The sequence below is a fragment of the Lycorma delicatula genome, chromosome 2 (genome assembly GCF_047948215.1).
Source record: "Lycorma delicatula isolate Av1 chromosome 2, ASM4794821v1, whole genome shotgun sequence".
Classification (NCBI taxonomy): Eukaryota; Metazoa; Arthropoda; class Insecta; order Hemiptera; family Fulgoridae; genus Lycorma; species Lycorma delicatula.
The window spans coordinates 167,196,154-167,216,599 of NC_134456.1; the positions used below are offsets into that span (position 1 = coordinate 167,196,154).

General features: G+C 31.7%; 1 protein-coding gene across 3 annotated transcripts in view; it reads left to right on the plus strand.

The window, feature by feature from the left end:
* Positions 1–20,446, plus strand: part of Gpo1 (glycerophosphate oxidase 1) — a 114,519-nt gene that overhangs the window by 19,222 nt on the left and 74,851 nt on the right. For 2 of the 3 annotated variants that reach the window (XM_075356668.1, XM_075356666.1), the window contains exon 2: positions 421–448. The exons of the other annotated variant lie outside the window; for it this stretch is intronic. The gene's annotated coding sequence lies outside the window, so the exon portion shown is untranslated. The remainder of the gene's footprint in view (positions 1–420; positions 449–20,446) is intronic. 3 annotated transcript variants of the gene reach the window in all.

A 20,446-nucleotide genomic window follows, 5' to 3' on the forward strand; every position in this document is an offset into this window, starting at 1 on the left:
ACAATATATAACCATATTAAAAAATAGTTAACTCAATTTTAAATTGAATTGCATAATTAATAAAAGTGATTTTGTAATTTTGTAAATGGGTTGTTCCGTATCTTAATATAATAATGTGTTTTCTTAACCTAGGCCGATTTAAACGATTTAAAAATTTAGTGATTGAATTGTGAGGATGATTTTAGATATAAATTTATGTAAATAATTTATTTATTCAGTAAACGTGAAAAATAAATGTTCAATTAAATCGCAGGTAATTCGAGAAAAATGTCATTACTACATAAAATTAAATTGTAAAATTCTCTCTAGATAAAAGATATCCGGTGGAGGTACAAGAATTAAAGCAAACAATATGTGAAATAATTTTGGAACGAAACGTATTTTTAGAATTTTAGCTAATGATTCGTTTCTGGGTTATAGATTAGAACTGGTACTGGTGGATCATTACGTAAGTTTAGCTTTTACACGTATTGTTTGTTAATTTACACATGATAATTTATCTTATAAAGAAATATTGTAATTTTATGGATAATAAATAACATGCTAATCCGCCATATTCAAATTAGTTATTTTTATGTCTGATTTAGTTTTTAATTAACAGATTTGGTTTTTAATTAACAGATTTTTTTTTATGCTTGGTGATATCTTTTCTTTTTCCTGTTTAGCCTCCGGTAACTACCATTTAGATAATTCTTCAGAGGATGAATGAGGATGATATGTATGAGTGTAAATGAAGTCTAGTACATTCTCAGTTCGACCATTCCTGAGATGTGTGGTTAATTGAAACCCAACCACCAAAGAACACCGGTATCCACGATCTATTATTCAAATCCATGTAAAAATATCTGGCTTTACTAGGACTTGAACGCTGTAACTCTCGACTTCCAAATCAGCTGATTTGGGAAGACGCGTTCACCACTAGACCAACCTGGTGGGTACTTGGTGATATCTTGATTGCTTTGTACATTACGTTGAAGCTTGTGCTATATTTAATTAGTTCTATTATTTCATGAAAAGAAAAAAGAAAATTGAACATTCTTTATCTTTCTTTATGCGTGTGTTTTTTAAGAATAAAGATTAGTAATACGTGCATTATAATTAAGTAGTTCCATTTTTTATCTCCGGACCGGCAAGTTGCGATTGTTAAGTATTTATGTCGTAGCTTCAGCAATTAAGATGGTTTAAATTAAAAAACGCAATTTATTTGCCAGCGAGTTAACGATTCATAACTCGCTTGTTAATACTAGTAAAAATGAAAAAAAATATTTAATTCCCGATCAGTTTTCTGGTTTACGTGTCCGATCTATTTCATTAGTGACATTTTTTTTCAATGCTGTTGTAAACTAAAGAAAAATTAAACTAAAAAAAATCAGCTAAGGAATTAAATAAAAAAAAAGGTGAAATTAAAAAACAAAAAGATAAACAGATCCTCCATATTTTTTTTTTATTATGATTATAAATTACGTTATTAAACTACAAACTTACCGGCAAAGATAAACGCGTCTATCGTAGGTCCGAATGATACCTATGTGCACATTGATGACGATAACGCTCAATAAATACGTATTGTTCACATTTAAACGTTGTTTACATGTTCAGTTAATATTACTATTGCGTATTTCCTAATTCATATTCAAAATAATATCGCAAAGCAATTTTTTTTTCCGAAATTTTTTCCGTTAAAAAAATAAATAAAATTAGTATTGCGAAGATCTTCAAGGTTCTCTCGAATATGATCTATTATTTTTATTATCTATAAGAGATAATAAAAATAATGACTTTTTTATACATTGCATTAAACAACCTTATGTAATTGATAATTTAATTGTTATAATTAATTAACGTAATCGTTTTAATAATGATTTTTCAAAAGCATAATTATCGATAAATTTATAGTCTAGTTTAAGCTCTTTTATTTGTTTTCAAAACGAGACTGTAAAATCCAATTACAGAATTACTGGTTTTGTAAAATTGATAATCGTGCGATTATACCAGTTTAAGCATCTTAAATTGATAATTTGTAGCGAGGTTACTCAGGATTGCCAACCTAAAAGGGTGATTTGGAAAACAAAGAACCCTCAAATACCGTATGCAAAATTACTTTACTAAACAGTTAAATATTTTAAGGTTAATAATATTAAAGTAACAGAATATATTACTTATTAGATCTGCAGTTTTAAATTTTAAGTAGAGGTCTTTGCAAAGGTTTTTGAGCGTTTCTTTGTTCTCCGGTCTATTTTAATAATTGTTTAGCATCGTTCTTTCTTTGTATTAACGGTACGGTACAGTTAAGTAACTTACAACAGTATTAAGGAATATACGATCTTTTTAAATTAAATTACATGCATTTTAAATATAATCCTGAGGCCCGCTGGTAACAGAAATTTGTAAAAATGCAAATAAAACTTTTTAATCTCAAATAAATGGGCGATCATTGGACTGTTATACAATAATGTTATGTCTTAAATAATTTACAAACTATTGCGATGAAATTCCAAGCCGAGTCTGACCATTTATATTTTAATGATCTCGGCTTGTTGATATTCTTTTAACAGCCACTATTCTGTTACATTCTAATTAATAGCACATTCTTTGGTGACTAAGATTGTAACAAGTTACGTTTTACGCTCGATCAGTACCCTGATAAAAGGCGGCAGCTGCCTGCGGGCGTTGGATTCAACAAACCAGTAGAAGATCCGAAGAATTCTTCGTGCTAATTTAAAAAGTAAAATCTTCAATCTAGCAGCTGTTAAATGATCACGAAATGAAAAGGAGAATATTTTACAGTACCGATAAACGGTTCATTCCGTTTTGGACTATATTCGAACGTCAAGGATATCCCACTACTTATTTTTACTTGTATCGTATTTTTTTTACTTTTATCCATATGTTATTTCATAATATTCGTCACTAAATGAGTTCTCTTCAGGAAAGTAAATACAACAAAATCGCGTCGAACAAAAATGTTGGACAATGCTTGAATGAAATTTAAATATATTGGGAGGTTAGGCGATAGATTGGAGTTAAGAAACTTCGTACGTGAGTACGCGTGTGAGTGCGGAAACGAATGAATTCTGGAGACCTCGTAAGGAGCGGGAAAGTTATAAAGTGTGGTAATTTATAGTTCATCATGTATTGTAGTAGGAGTCTCGGATTTACTTGATAAGGATCTCAATTCAATGATGTGGTTTTTGTGCAACCACTCTATAGAATAAATCCGTAGGTAGAACGGTAACCGAGTCGCACTCACCAAACCGTGTGAATACCAAGGAACAGAAATTCCTATATCCTTAAGACCGATTCGTTTAGTTTTTATCTAACAAACTTAACATCATCTAGGTAGGAAGGAAAACGTTTGCTAGAAAGAAGAGACGATTTTCCTACAGCGGAGCTGGGAAACGAGACAAACGATCCTTTCCCAAAAGAGATTTCAGAATCCTTCCCAGATCGTGGCATCCGCTCCGCCTGCAGTTCATTAGTAGATCGGATTACCCTTATTCAAGAAAGAAGCGGCTGATTATTGATTTTGTATCGTCCGACTGGAGCTAATTACTTTCCATTCAGGTATCTAAGAAAAGGATCATCCTTCCGTACGGAAAATATTTCTCCGTTCCTAGAAAAGTGTGGCTCGTGGAAAATATCCAAATCTTTTGTATGAACTACTCGGCTATAGCTCCGATGATGGTAATGAGTATCTATCGCAACTTGTTGGGCTCCCCTGTTTTTCTTCATACGCACGTTTCTTTATGGAGTGGTGTAATAAAGGTAATGGTTTTGAAAAATAAACATTAAATTCGTCTATTTTACTAGACGCACATGCTGAAGAATAATTTTTCTGTTTCTTCCTGGTAAGGTAATGTTAAATTTCAATAGTTAGTTGATATTTATTAATCGATTATATTACTGTCTGTTACGACTTGATTGTCTGCCGTGGTGGTGAGGATGACATAAATCGAGTCATCTTTCTCGAAATTATACTATTCTTTTCAAATACATGAATCTTTAATTAAACTATTTTTCCCACTTATAATCGGTTTATCACCGATAAAAGTATCATCAGAAAAAACGGTTTTTATGACACCAGTATTGTTGTGAATAAAGATAAATGAAAAAAGAGGTAAATAGATCGTTATTATTGGAGATATTTACAATAATTACGACCAGTAAAAGCGAACAAGTTATGATAACGTGAAGTATACATTAACCTGGTCAATTGCTTAAGTTTTAAAATACATACTGTGTAAATACTGCATGCGTTAATATTATATGAAGTGTTAAAATTTCACATAAGTTATTTCAATATAGAAAATAAAACTGGCAAAACAATCGGTACAGTTGTCAACATGGTGGCTTATAAAGATCTTGTACATTTTTCCTGTCTGATTTCTGGCATCTCTCACTGTAATACTTTATCTTGCATATCAAGAAAAGAATTTGAGATAAAACTTTTTTTCACAAAAAAATTTAAATTTAAATATTAACATTAATTTTATTGATCATGGCCCGTTGGTATTGATGTATAAATTATATATATATATATATATATATATATATATATATATAATAATTTCCACTTACCAACAATCTTTAATAGCATGTTCGAGCACTTTCGGATTATTAATCCATCCTCAGGAACATTGATGATTTACATTATAATTATTTACTTCGCATATTAATTATACTAAATTGAATTTTAAACAAATATTATAAACATAACAACCGATCGTGAAAAGGTGAAATAATGTCAACGTTATCCGTCAAGTCAGTATGAAGCACTATAACCAACCTATGAATCAAAATTATTATTTAATATTTGTTTGAACAATACATCATTTTTATTATTTAACTGTATATAAATATTTGTTTTATGAAGGTTATTGGATTATTCAAGAATATTAATAAAATTATCTGGGTTGTAATTATGATTATTTTCTAAGATATGTCTAGCAAAATGGGATCCTTCTTTATTTCCCTTATTTATATAATTAATGTGTTCATTAATTCTCATCGAGAAAGAGCAGTTTGTCATCTCGATATATTCCTGTTTATAAAATATTCCTGTTTAACTAATATACTTCCTGTTTATCAAAATTAAATTTATTATTATGTTTTATTATTCTAGTAGTATCTCTGTTATTTATATAGTTAATTATTTTTTTTATTTTTCGATGTTTAAATAAATTAAACGTCGACATTTTTTGATTTCAAGGACGAAACGAATTATAATGAATTATTTTCCCCCTCCTTCCTAGATGATAAGGTTGTTAGATAGAAACTAAATGGATGGGTCTTAAGGATATAGGAATTTTGTTCCTTGGTATTCACATTTGGTGAGTGCGATTCGGTTACCGTCTACCTGCGGATTTATTCTACAGAGTGGTTGCACAAAAAGCACATCATTGGATTGAGATCCTTATCAAGTAACAGTATCCTGTTTAGTGGGTTTTCTATGTACGTCGATATGTCAGTATTATATTTTTATATCCAAAAAATTTATTCCATTATTATTTTCTCGACCTAATGTGAATTTAATGGCATTATTTAATCAATTCATTTGTTCGATTATTTTATCTTCTTAATCTTTAAATTGTTGATCATACATGCTCCACATATTTTATTTATTAAAATTTTATGTTTATTAAATATATGGTATAGATTATTGTTCTCTAATTCATTCATAAAAATGTTAGCTAAAATAGCTGAAAGTGGTGATCGCATAATGGCATTTCTCTTGCTGGTAAAACTTATTATTAAATTTGAATTAATTGTATTTAATACATAATTTTAATAGGTTTATTAATTCGTGTGTAATGCTATTTTATATTTTTAATTTAAAGTATTATTAATTATATTAATGGTTTCGTTAGTATTAATATTATATGTCTTTTATGTCTAATGTTGTGAGTTTTGTTGAGCTATTTATATTTATATTATTATGTTTAACAATTCCTATCCATTTTTTAGATTATGCTTATTGGTCAGTTTTAATGTATGTTTTTAAGGTATTATATAGAAATTTGCTTAATGTGTTTGTAGGTGAATTAATATAATTTATTACCGGTCTCATAGGCATATCAGGTTTACGTATTTTAGTTGGTTAAACTTAATAAAGTTTAATTTATTAATATACAGAACTGTAAAATATTTAAAACATAACAATATAAAATTAAACATTGAATTAAATAATAACATCAAACTATAGAACTAACGAAAACCTGATAAATTATATACTAAAAAATAATCTATATAAAAGATAATATAAAACTAATTACACTAAGATAATATAACGGAAACAAATATGCTAAAACTGAATAAAACATAAATTACAAAAAAATCAATAAAATATTTAAATCAAACTGCATATACAACGAATATAAAATAATTGACTGTATAAATAACAGATACTACTAGAATAATAAAACATAACAGTAAATTTAATTTAGATAAACAGGAAGTATATAGTTTAAAATGCGCAAATTGCGATCTGGAATAAATAGGAATGACAAACCGCTCTTTTTCGATTAGAATTAATGAACATATTAACTGTATAAATAAGGGAAATAAAGAACCATCCCATTTTGTTAAACATATCTTAGAGAATAGCCATAATTACAACCCAGATAATTTTATTAGTAGTTTTGAATATTTCAATATCCTTCATAAAACAAATATTATATATACTATGAACAAACGGAATTTGAAAATGATGTATTATTCAAACAAATATTAAACAATAGTTTTGATTCTTAGGTTGGTTATACTGCTTCATAATAATAAGCACAACAGCAACACCTTCATATTGACATGACGGATAACGGTGACATTATTTTCCTTTTGACGATCGGTTGTTATGTTGAATAACAACAATTTGGTTTTTAAAATTCAATTTAGTATAATTACTGATATGTGAAGTAAATATCATGTCTTTCTTTCTTTTTCCTGTTTAGCCCCCGGTAAACAGAAGTATTACCTGTATAAAACGGTAATATTACCTTTCAGATAACACTTCAGAGGATGAATGAGGATGATACGTATGAGTAGTCTTGTACAGTCTCAGTTCGACCATTCCTGAGATGTGTGGTTTTGAAACTCAACCACCAAAGAACACCGGTATCCACAATCTAGTATTCAAATCCGTGTAAAAATAACTGACTCTACTAGGACTTGAACGCTGGACTTCCAAATCAGCTGATTCGGGAAGACGCGTTCACCACTAGACCAACCCGGTGAAATATCATTTCGTAGTAACAAGTAAAGTAACATGTCCTTACAGTTTTGATGTTTCATAAATCTTCCCGAGTTTTTGTTTTGTGGAAATTTTTCACATCGGTAAAATAAGAAAATATCCCATCTGAACATAACTTACCTTGTAAACAAGTCTGTAGAATACTAAAAAGTAATGCAGAACTATGAAATATCTGATTAGTTACAGAATGTTGTGCTGTAGCCAATGCTCTGAAATTATTTTGAATTAAATTTTGTTAAATTGTTAAGTTCATTAATATTAAGCATTTAAATGATTATAAAATTATGTTATACAAAAACTATACTTACAAAATATGCATACTGCAGATGAAAAAAAGTTTATATATATATATACATACACACACACACACACACACGAGTCAATCGTAGTTTTGTAAAACAATAAAATATTATGTTCGTATTTAATTTTAAAATTTTGTAAATGTGTTAAACATTTATCAAATTTTTTTAAAAGTTATTTTTTTCCATTGAGTTACTTTGTTAGTTAAAATCTAAAAAAAAAACCTAAAATAAAAACTCAGCGAAGTAAGTATTTTCGAAAATATACTAAATGATTGATCCGAGTTAAGGACAAAATATGCAAAAAAACCAATCATTTACCGATAAAGAAAGAAAATCCAAGTGGTAAGAAAAAACTTTTGTAAAATTTCTATTTAAAATCTTTTTTATTAGATCCTTAGTTTTCTAGTTAAACGCGATAAACTAGCGTAAAAAGCACTTTTTCAGTTGGAGGGTCAAAAAATTAAACACCGTAATTATTATTTTTACCGTAAGGAGCAAATAAAAAAACAAATTACCGTATTTATTGGAGTACCCCCCCGCCACAGAATAAGCCCCGCACCTCGATTTGCCGGACCGAAAATCTAAAAAAAAATCGAGTATATATATCAAGCATCTTTACTCTGTACAGTTGTTTTAACGCAGATTTGAACGGTTTGATAATGCAGACATCTAGTGGTTGCAATAGAGATGTCAATCCGCCTGAAATTATTACTTGGTCTGTCATACCCTTTTTTAAAATTGTCTTTCACTTTATCAGTCGTATGTCCTCGATAACTATCCATTACTAGCATACCGGTGTTTTTTTTATTAAGTAAATCTCCTGATCGCTTTTGCCATACACACCTGATCCAATCTAAAATTAAGGTTTTGTCCATCCAACCTGATTTCTGTGCTCTGATAATAACTCCATTTACCTGTACGGTAGGAAGAGTTTTTCTTCTAAAAAAAATGTACGGAGGTAATTTTGATCCATCAGAAGTAATGCAAAGCATAACACTACACTTTTGTTTTTCATTACCACCAGTGCGAATCGTAACACTTTTTTCACCTTTTTTGTTTACGGTTTTGTCAAATGGCATTTCAAAATATACGGGGGTTTGATCAGCGTTTCCTATTTGAGAAGGCAAATAGCCTTTATCTTTTCAAAGATTTATTATGTATTTGTGAAAATGTAATATGTTTTGTTCATAAGCATCTGGAAGTCGTTGAGAAATGGTCGTCTTTCGTCTTATTGACAAATCATTTCGTACAAAAAATCGTGTTATCCATCCAGGGCTTGCTTTAAAATCAACTTTATTCAACGATTTCACGAGCATATGATTGACCCATTTCTGTCGTGACAGCATAACCGCATTTCCTTTTTTCCATAACAAAATCGTATAATTTTTTTTATGTCTGTGTATTTTGGTTTTAAGCCACGAAAAGCCCTTTTATTACCAGTGCCTTTCACCAGAAGTTGTTTCTTCTTACGTCAGTCTCGAATGCAGCTTTCATCTACGTCAAATTTTCTTCCTGCCGCCCGATTTCCAATTTTTTCAGCCTCTTCTATAACGCGCAGTTTTTCATTTACTGTAAAAGATCGTAGACGCTGTCCTTTGGTACTCATTTTAATGCCGTAATTAAAATAAATCACCGTATTAAACTTTACAAGATAAACTAAACAGATAAAATGCACAAAACCGTCCACATATACAAACAGTACAATGACTATGGCGAATAGACAAGACGACGATGGGTAACTGATTCTGTAACTGTAGTGTCATTAGAACCGGATGCAGCCTATACAGAATGAATCAGTTTTATAAAAATACCGTAACTTCGTTCCAATCGATAATATGAACAGGATGTTATTAATTAAGGATGTATTCTGTATTAGCGGCATCCGGTATTGATACGAAAGCCTAATGTAACTATATATATATATATATATATATATGTGATTGAATTTAGGTACTTCTAAGAAAAAGTTTACTTTACATAAATTATCCTGGCTAAAGGCTATGTTTCAAGTAAGCCCCTCACACTTAGTTTTTCTCTCCAATTCCAAGAAAAAAGTGCGGGGGTACTCGAATAAATACGGTATATGAAATGTTGTAAATGTTTTCCAAGACTTGAATATTTTTTCCTAAATTAAATAATCTTTGAGGTAATGAAAAAAAAGAGTGTACCCCTGTCTGCCCGTCACATTCTATTTTGCTCTTTAGGATCTCCGTTGCTTTTTGTTGAATAAACCTGACTGACGCACAAACAAAAAGTCAATGAACTGTAATGGTTTCGTCACTCTACTCTTATAATATAGTACAGTACACGCTTTCCTTTTTGTTAAGAGATTTGGAAATATTTTGATAGAGTTCTAGAAAACATTTTTTGTTCTGATTATGAATCTTGTGTAAAAAAAATTATGTAAGCGTACGTATTTTTTAGTTTTATTAATAATTAAATACTTTTAATACCGTACATCGATCAATGATTTTTTATTACAAGTTTGTATCGCTTTTACGCAATAAGGTGAATTGAAAAATAGGCTTTTGGCCTTGAATACCCCATTTTATTTTAATCGAATTTAATTTGAATATCTCCATTCCGTTATAAAAAGATTAATGAAATAAGCCGGTGAAAATGTAAAAAAATTAAATATGAACAATAAAGAGATACGTTGAAATGTGTTTTCTGTAAAACTGTTATTAGTTTATATTAGTAAGCTTTTGCTGGTTTTATGTTTTCAATCTTAAATGTATCACTAGAAGTTCGTGTATGCCAATAAAACAGTGACCGCAATCCGTTTAACGTTATTATTGTTTGTACTTGTAATTTATTCACTGTAAAATATAATAGGAGAGAATATACGAGCAGGTTTAATGCGATGAAACGACCAGAATAATTACTTTTACTCGGTTCCGTCAATGCAGTATTCAACTTTAACGAAAACATTTCAAAGATTAGGGGTCTGTCCGAACACAGGTAGACCTAAAACAAGCAGTCCGAAAAACTTTGCAAGAAAGCTTCCTGTTGTACCAGTCTTCAAAAAATTTTACATCAGAAAAAATGTACTTAATAATACGTGGTTAATCCGTAGTCTCTTGGAAGATGAGTCCCTATGTAGAATGCATTGTCGGAGTCTATGTTAAAAGTCGAACGAGAGATCCTAACCTGTTTTGAAATTTTTTTTTTCTTTTTGTATTTATGAAGCAAACTTTAAATTAAACGGCCAGATAAATTGGCTCTATTATACGTACCAACATCCAAAAACGAATCTATTTTGAAACTAACCGACCCGGGGTAGCGATTTGGGTTGGATATTCTGCCAAGTAGTGCTGGAACCGTGGTTTTTTGGAGGTATATGACATGAGAGAAGTGTTTGGAATTTCTGGTTGCATATTTTTTTTACGGCGAACAATGAGTATTTGTATTTTACAAAATTTGTACTTATAGTAGTAACACGACTTACCGCTACAGTATCCTCCTCAAATGCGTAATTTCGTTAAATCCTTCGACAGTAAAATGATTGGATAATGGGGGTCTCATAGACAGCCTACCGCAGTCGAGGTAGTTAGCAATTATACATTTACTAGCGAAATAAAGTCAGTTAGTAGGTACGGTATACAAAGCCGTTTGCGGCATTGTTTCTTAAAGCCCTTAGCGATTTGAAGAGAGTTAAGGTGGTTTAAATAATTTAAAGTAAATCATACGTTATTTTAATTCGGTGGGTAATAATTTTTGCGCCACTGGCATATTAAAGGATTTACAAGGTTCTAAATTTTGAATGGAAAATTTTTTTATCGGATGAGTGTGTTTGTAGTAAATCGTATAATAATTACTAATGACTCAGTTTACATATTTTTAATGTTATTCAAATTTATACAGTACTTATTTTAATTAGAAGTATCTTTTTTCTCTAAGACTTGTTTAGCAGATTAATACTATGTAGAAGACTTGTTTTGCGTATTCTTACTTAATAAAATGAACGACCGTGTAGGAGAGTTGTGGATTTACCGAATCGAGAAGTAGTTGTAATAGTTTTAAAAATGTACTTTGATTTCAATCTATGATTAGTTAAACTGCATAAAAACTTAATAGATCAAAAAAACTTTTATAATTTTTTATTTATTTTAATATAAGATGAAAGTTAAGTAATTTTACTCATGACCTTGAAGTTAACTTTGTCTATAATAAAATTACAGTTTCTCTAAGCGTGTAATATATGCATCATGTGTTCTGTCAAAGTACTATTATTCTGTTTAGTATTCTGATTGGTAAGGAGTGGAGGTGAGTTTTGTAATCTGTTAACATTTAGCACGGTGTCTTTCATGCCAAGGCTTTTTTGCTTTCTTATTGTCGGTTGCTGTATTAAGATTTATTTATCAGTTTAACCGGTCTCGTAAAAATCTTGTCTTGAGTATTGGGTCTATGTAACTGAATTAGTACGCATTAATTTTTGAGTTTAATATAAGTGAAAGATTTTATTCTGGAATAGATGAAAGTTTAGTTAAAGAAAGATCTTTGAATTGCCATCGAAACCGTTCATCATTTACTGTTCCCCAATTTACGAATTTGTATGAAAAAAAAATTTGGGGAGAAAAATAAGTTTATAGTTTTGGATGTGAAAGCTGCTGTTAATTCTAATCGACGGTTTGTTTCTTTGTAGAATAAAAACCGCCCTGCGAGCAGTTTGAGTGAAATGACTTCATCATCATAATCTGTAAGCAATAATCTCTTGAATATAATTATGTTAATAATCATTCTTGGCCGGATGATATTGTGTTATCAACCGTATGCAAGTCGGTATGCTTTTTGATGATTTTGCCTCGATGAAGTACTTACGTATTAGGCTTAGTGAAGAAAAGGACGGGAAATCGGTTTATTCCTTGCTTTCTTTTTTATTTTTGTCGCAGGACGCCTGTTCTCGAGCACAGTTAACGGCGAGTAGTGCGATGATATCATGAAGATGCGTAAGTAAATATCTCATATATGTACAGTATTATCGGCATCAGTAGCGAACGCATTTGTAATGTTTTCAGAACCGTAGATCTAGCTCACAATTTTTCCATTTTTTATATGTAATGACTTGATTTTAAAATAACATTAACGCTAACGTAAATTACCGCAAAAAGGCAGAGACCACTCCGTCTAGGATTACTTTTTTAAAACCTCTGTCGATCTCAACATACAATTTCAGACCCTTTTTGTATCGAATTCTTAAATCCTGGTTTATGATTTTTTATTTACTTTTAGCCCTCATATCGGATTATTGTTTCGATTCCTTTATCCATATACGTTCCATATTGGCACATGGGCATTATTTATGCATTATTTATTTTTTATTATTTATTGATTTTAAAATAACATTAACGCTAACGTAAATTACCGCAAAAAGGCAGAGACCACTCCGTCTAGGATTACTTTTTTAAAACCTCTGTCGATCTCAACATACAATTTCAGACCCTTTTTGTATCGAATTCTTAAATCCTGGTTTATGATTTTTTATTTACTTTTAGCCCTCATATCGGATTATTGTTTCGATTCCTTTATCCATATACGTTCCATATTGGCACATGGGCATTATTTATGCATTATTTATTTTTGTTACTTTTATTTTGTATGTGACCTTCATTTGCGTTCAATTTATTGTTTCACTTCGAGATATACTATACCAGAGTCCCGGTGGGGAGTATTCTTTTGGTACTCCGGTCTTGATGTCTTGCCTCTAATGGGGAATCCCTAGAGAGATTCTTCACCGGGACTACGGTCTTATTTTTTCCTCAATGGCATCTCAAGGGAGTCCCCATCCGATCATCGTAGGTGGAAGATCAAAGCCTCCCACCCCTCCCGATTGAGGCTATCCCTCAAAGATACCACGGCGTTCCTATAAAGACACAGTTCCAGATGCAGATGAAGCCGTCTTACAACCTTCAGGCGCATATCATGTGCAGGACGAGCATCGAGGTTTCTGCGTGCAATCCTCACGTAAATGGCCGACTTACCCCACGTAAAACAGTGGTGTCATTCCTTCCTACTCCGGAAAAAACTTGGCCCTGTGGCCTGAATTCCAACACCGGAAAGGTCATCGGAGGCACGCCGCATCACTCGATAGCCCACCCCCAATGCGGACGCGCTGCCAATGGGCGGCACTGCCAACGTGACCCACCTGTGTGGTGGAGCCGTAAGCCGGTCGCATTGGTAAGACAATAATAGTCACCGACTCGCCTATTGTTTTGCACTCTCGAATAAACTCGTCCTGCGACGTGAGGGTACCCCAGAACGTGGACCTTCCTACCACAGCTAGGGCCGTGGTAACGCCCTCCACATTTTCAACGACCGGCCACCTCACTATCTACCTGAACCCGGAGGTGAAGATCCTCCCCTTGGCCCTGCCGGACAGAGAGGACCCCAGTTTTCACCGGTAAAACCGCCTTCACCAAACGAAGAAAATCTGTGAAGGTCCGCCCCTCCGCCTGGTAGTCGGCGGACCCGCGGATCGCTTCTTGCCTTCAGGCATCGTGGTGGCAACACCCGTATCAAATGGACGAGAAGTTGCTTCCCCGTCTTGCTCACATCTTCCCCGTCCTTCTGCTCAACCGTCGCAACATTTGCCCGATCCGTCCTTGCGGACCGTAGAAATACTTGTCGATGCTGTCAATTCAAACCCGCGAGGTGGACCTGCAGGTAGCAGAGGCCTGCAGTCGACTGCAAAAGGAGAATCTGGCCAGGTTTCAATTTAGCAGCCAAGTCCCTAAGTCACGGAGGTCACATCAATAGTAACTGACTCACCTATTGTTTGCGAAACTCGAATAAACTAGTCTAAAACTAGTCCAGCGACGTGAGGGTAACCACATCCTGGTAAAGGACCAGCCGCTCTTTTCTTTTTTTCTTTTTTTTTTTCTTTTTTTTTTTTTTTTTTTTAACCGCCCTGGACTTCTTCCCCTCTCAGGCCGGAGGAGAATCCCGTAGTTGACGCTTCCCTGCATGCTTAGTCTGCCTTTGCCATCATCCTGGTCACCACCCGATCCTGCCGGGAGAGAAGGAAAATCTACTTCGAAGTCCCTGCCGGACGGAACAGATGAGCCGACAACCTTCTTCTGGTGCCGAGCCGAAGTTTCTCCTGTCTTCACCTTACTTCTGGAAAATAAGCAACTGGCACGTCGAATCTCTTCTATAACCATCTGTCCAGTGCTGTCACCATCACTACTATCGGACGTAACTTCCTGTATGGTGACCTTCGATGTTCCCCGTCTGTTGGCTCTCCAACCCACAAATGGAGAAAAACCCTCCTCATTGATCGGGACCTAGTCCAAGGTCTAACTGAATCAGCCATATATCAGTCACAAGTTAATATAAATTAAGAAACGATAACCGGAAAAATAATTTATTAAACTCACAAAACACACAAAAATTCAGCCACGAAAATTATTCAAAATTTTCCTACCCAGCTGATATAAATTATTTAAATAAAATTATTTTTATGAAAGACCACTCTGTAAGCTGAGAAAGTACATTTCTGTTTTATTTTCTGTAAACAGAAATATAAAATATAAATAAACACAGCTGGTTTCCAGTCAACAAGCCTTGACAACCGTAGGCTAAGAAACGTTTTTATAAAATTTTTGGTGTTAACGAATACGTTAATTAACGGTACGGTACTATAAAACACTTATAATAGTGCAAATAAAATAACACTTAATAACAAAAACCATAAACAGAAAAACAACGAAAACGAGTACTGATTTCCGGAGTGAAGATTTAGTCATCTGTTCACACCGAGAGCTTAACGACTTTCTTGATTTGGTCTAACCTCACTTACAACCTATAATATTTCTATGTATTACCGAAGCTAAACAACGCTGGATAAGAATCTTTCGTGCGCGCTTTTGGAATTTATTTATAATCATATGATTTATAACTACGTATTCGGATTATTTTAAGAGCGTTCACAGGTAGGTTATTTTCTCTAAAGTAACTACAATAACTGAATATGAGGAATGTTACGTTTGATATTTATATTACAAAATTGAATATCAGCTGTTGGAAATGTTCTTGGATTTTTTTATAATAAATAAAGCGAATAAAGCGGTTATGTTGAGCTGAAGAAAAAATATTTAAGTTTTAACAGTTAATTCGCTAAAAAAAGAAAAGAAAAAAGCCATTAAAGAAAATCATTTTTTTTTTACCAAAATTATTCTTTTCTCAGTTTTTTCATAAATTCGAAAAAACTTAAGTCTATCGTCAATGTTCTTCAAAGATACGGAAATAATAATTTTTACTACTTTTAGTTATAATTATATATGATTTCCAAGTAAGTGTTTTACGTTACTGCGATTTTTATTTTGCTGTCCCTTGATAGATTTTTGTCATTGCATATTTATATAAAACAAGGGTAGTTATGTATCAGATTATTTCCCCTTCCCAGTTACCGTACAGTATATAATAGGCAGTGATAAATTGAACTGTATTTTTGTCAGAAGTTTATGTGGTTTTATTTGACGTATGGCATGATGTTTAAAACGGTTTTTTTATACAGAACTAGCTATGATGTTTTCGTTGTAATTTTTTAAATGAATAAAACTAGAGAAATAATGTTGTTAATTTTTATTTAAGCACGAAAAATATAGTAGTACCTTGTTTGTTAATTTTAATGAAATAAAAGTACATTTTATATTAATCACTGTATTTTCATATCTATGAGCAACACAATTTAAAGTATGTTTCCTATGATTATTTTTTTTTTGGAATTAAAAATGAACTTATTATTAGCAAATAATAACATACATTTTATAATTAAACTCGATGATCTCTTATTGCTTAATTATTAAGCACTTAGGGATTAAAGTGGATAAACTATATATAAACTATATATCTAAAGAAGAAGTCACTTTCAATAATTGTTAATTTCTTAAAATTTATTCATAAGACTGACCGACGTTTATGTTGATATTATACGAGGTCTATTAATGAGCCTGGTTCAGAAAAACGTTTTACTTACAATCCAGTTATACATGGACTCGTATCACCTTCGAAATTGTTCCCTTGGGAAGCCACGCAACGCTTCAAACGGTTTTCCCACTCTTCATAGCAGTGTTGGAACTCAGAAACCAGAATATCCTTAAGATGGTCGGTTACATTTTTTTTAAATGTTTTTACTGTTCCAAAATTATGTCCTTTGAGATGCTTTTTTAAAGTTGTTAACGGGAAAGAGTCGCAGGGACTCAAGTCAGGGGAATAAGCTGGTTGAGGAACTACCGGAATGTTTTTTTTTTTTTTGCCAAAAACTCATTAATTGAGAATGCAGTGTGACAAGGTGCATTGTCATGATGTAGCAAACAGTTGTCTTTGATGGCTGGTCTCACACGACCAGCTCTTTTCCGGAATCTTTCATGAGCTTCTCGGTCAACATATCTATTTACAGCCTGTCCTGTAGACAAAAACTCCAAAGGTCTCTGATTCGCTCAACATTTCAACATTATCATCACTTTTTGACGTTAACGGTCTTTCAGAGCGTGGATCCTCCACAACTGATTCCCGGCCATCTGAAAATGCTTTAAACCATCTAAAAACATGGGCTCGTGACGGAGCACCATCTCCATACGCCCTTTTCAATTTTGAAAACGTTTCAGTAGCTTTCTTACCGAGTTTAACACAACTTGATTGCACAACGTTGCTCATAATTAGTATCACTCATTTTTGTAACGCACAACAAAAACTCGTTTCACGAAAATTTTGTTTACGCCTCACGTAGCAACAATAGACTAAAAATATTAATACCTAATGTAAATCAACAGTTCATATAACCATATGTTTACTAGTAACTTTACAGTGTTGCCACTTTGGCTGCCAAAAAAAAAAACTAGTCTTAACTTTATTTACAGACCTCGTACTTCACAATCGATTTGTTGTTTAGAATATCTAATGTAAACTTTTTTGGTATAGAGATTTTATACTAAAAAGGTATGATCCATGAGAACTTTTCAAGTAGTATATTTAAACTAGAATTTCATAAATGATCTTCAGTAACTTTAATTATATTTTTAAATTATCATTTTTCAGTTGAAACTTTTTAATAACATTTTAACCGGTTTAATTCATTAATTAAATCGGTATGTAATAGTTTGACGTACGGTCAAGTTAGTCTAACGTACGGTCAAGATAATTATTATGTCGTCATCCTTGTTAATAAGTCATAAGATTGGTGTGGTTATACGTTTATATGTTTTTCCTTGAGCAAGTCGACCAGCCGGTTACAAATCCTCGTAAAAAGCCTTGACATCGTGAGTGTGTACTTTGTTGTGAATTGCATTTTTTGAAAGTACGAGTATACTGCTCTTCTTAACATAAATTTTCATTATAAAATAAGCGACTGATGTTTCGCTGTATTTAGATTGTCATTTAAGTCATTTTATCGTAAAATGTTTTATCGGAAACTCAATTGAAATAAAAAACCACAATGGAGTTAATTCGATGCGCATAATTATGTTTACATTTTAATTAAACAAAATATTTTTTTTAAATTTTTATATCAGTAATTCTCCTTTTTGCGTATTATGCATGTATAGGTAACGTTATCGTGTACAAAATTTCTTTGATTTTCATTAAAGTTACCACATAAAGCTTAGACTGAATTTTTAGGTAGTACTGTGCCAGGTGTATGGTGATATGGTGAAGTACGGGGTGTAATTTTTTTCAGAAACATATTACCGTAATAATATGACGCATTAACTGGGAAGCAAATACAGCACTGGATAATTCTATTAATATGCTCTATTATATTCTATGATTGTTCTTTAATATGTTTTCAAATAAATTTACGGGGTTTTTTTCTGAAGAGTTTTGTGACCTAAAAATAGGTCAACAGTTGATCTTTGTAATAAGTTATAGTGTTGGCTATTTTTAACTTATTTAATAAATGAATTATAACATTTTCATTGTGACACGCGCACAGATAAATTCACCTATATTTTACGGATCAAAGCAAACGTGTATAGCAACATTATAGACCGCAAATAATGGTTTACATGGTTCAGTTTCTTCATCAAACAAAATTAACAGCCGTGTCGTGTCAATGTTAATTAAAACGCGTAAATTAGAATTTAACACTACTGATACGACTAAAAAAAGATTTATTTATTTTTTTAAAAAGTATATTGAGTGTTTCTTCTTATTTAAATAATCATTTAGCCTAGCTGTATATAATAATTGTTGATTATAACTGTCTTAATAGTAGAAAATGATCATTTGCTAACAGCGCAGTGAACAGTGCATCGTATATTAAACTCCAAAACGTTGTGACATAACATCACTTTTTGTAAAGCTGCTTACCCTTCTGAGCGGTTTGGTACTTCTACTTGTCATTTGATTTTAGAGGTGCAAAATAACTTTACTTAAGAAAATGAGTCCTTTTTCAAATAGTTCTTATTTGAGAGAGAATGATACATTTGAGATGATCAGTACGAAATCGATAATAATCACTAATGCGCTGTTTTCAACAACAACAAAAAACCCAGTTATTTCGAGGATAGAATCAGTTTTCATTAACTTCAAGGAGTGCCTTGAAGCACCCTTTTAGATGGGTTTCGCTAGAATAATATTCCCGCTGTGATCGTTAGTCCTTTTCATCTTATCCTAGATCTCTTCCTCTAATGGCGTTAAGTAAGTTTTTGTTAACCGTCCATTGGATCGGTGCTAAGGATCTTTAGAATTATTCTTCCCAATATTTATTTACTTTGGTAAAGGCTGGGTCCGCTTAGGTATTTTATCGTTAAAGCCGGATCTTTTTATAAAGTACAATACGTACAGGTACAAGACATGTCACAATATGTATGGACATGGCAATATGTCCATCGGTCTCTATCTTTTGGAGTAACATCAAAATTACTAAACAAACTTTTGTTCGGTATCAAATTCAAAGTTTAATTTACCTTCGCAATGAATTATCAGATTTGCTCGGAAATGTATGTTCTCATAAGAGAATACACGTTATTTGGATCATAAAGAGTCTGCTGTGTTTTTCAGAAGTCTAAAACTTTATTTTATATCTAGTTACAGTTATATATTTTATAATCTAGAAATATTACGTATTGTCAATTAATTAATTATTAACTTAAGTTAAAAATAATATTTTAATTATTTTATATATACATAAAATGGTTAACAGTGAAATAATTTAATGGGCAGAGACTGAGGAAAATGAAATGAAAGAATTAATATTTATTATAAATTCGACAATAAATATATCTAGTGATTAGATAGTATACTAATTGAAATTGGATTGGTTATGTCTTAGCGTTTCATCCGGTAGGTCCCGGGTTTTAATTCCAGACCCGCATTGCATTTTTCATACGCTACGAAATTTCCATTTCACATTCTCACGCACAAATTTCGGCCTTAAATGTGATTTTTTTTAGGTTATTGTTTGTATAAACTTTAAATCTTTTTTATTGTAGCGAAAATATTAAAGATAATAATTTGTTTAAATTAGAAAAATGTTTAATAAATTAATGAATATGATTTATATTAACTTTATTTGAAATTTATTTAAACGGTAATCTAAAGTAAATATTTAATGAATTATACTCGTAAATCTTTAGAAAAATAGTTCGAAATTATTACATCGAAGAAACGTAATTTGTGGATAAAGAATAATTATAAAATACAAGTATTTGAGTTATTACTCAGTCAAAATTATTAATCAATCATAATCATGAAATATTGAGTTATTGATGATAAAAAATTAAGTTAAAGCGTTATTAATTGATCACAAAAATAATTTAAATTAATTTAAAAATCACTGAAGAATCCAATAAAAATAAAGATAATAATTCATTAATAAAGATAATTAATTTCTATTCTTTCCCTTTTTTTTGTTGAACTGTTCAATATTATTATTTCATGACAAATTTTCCAAAAAAAA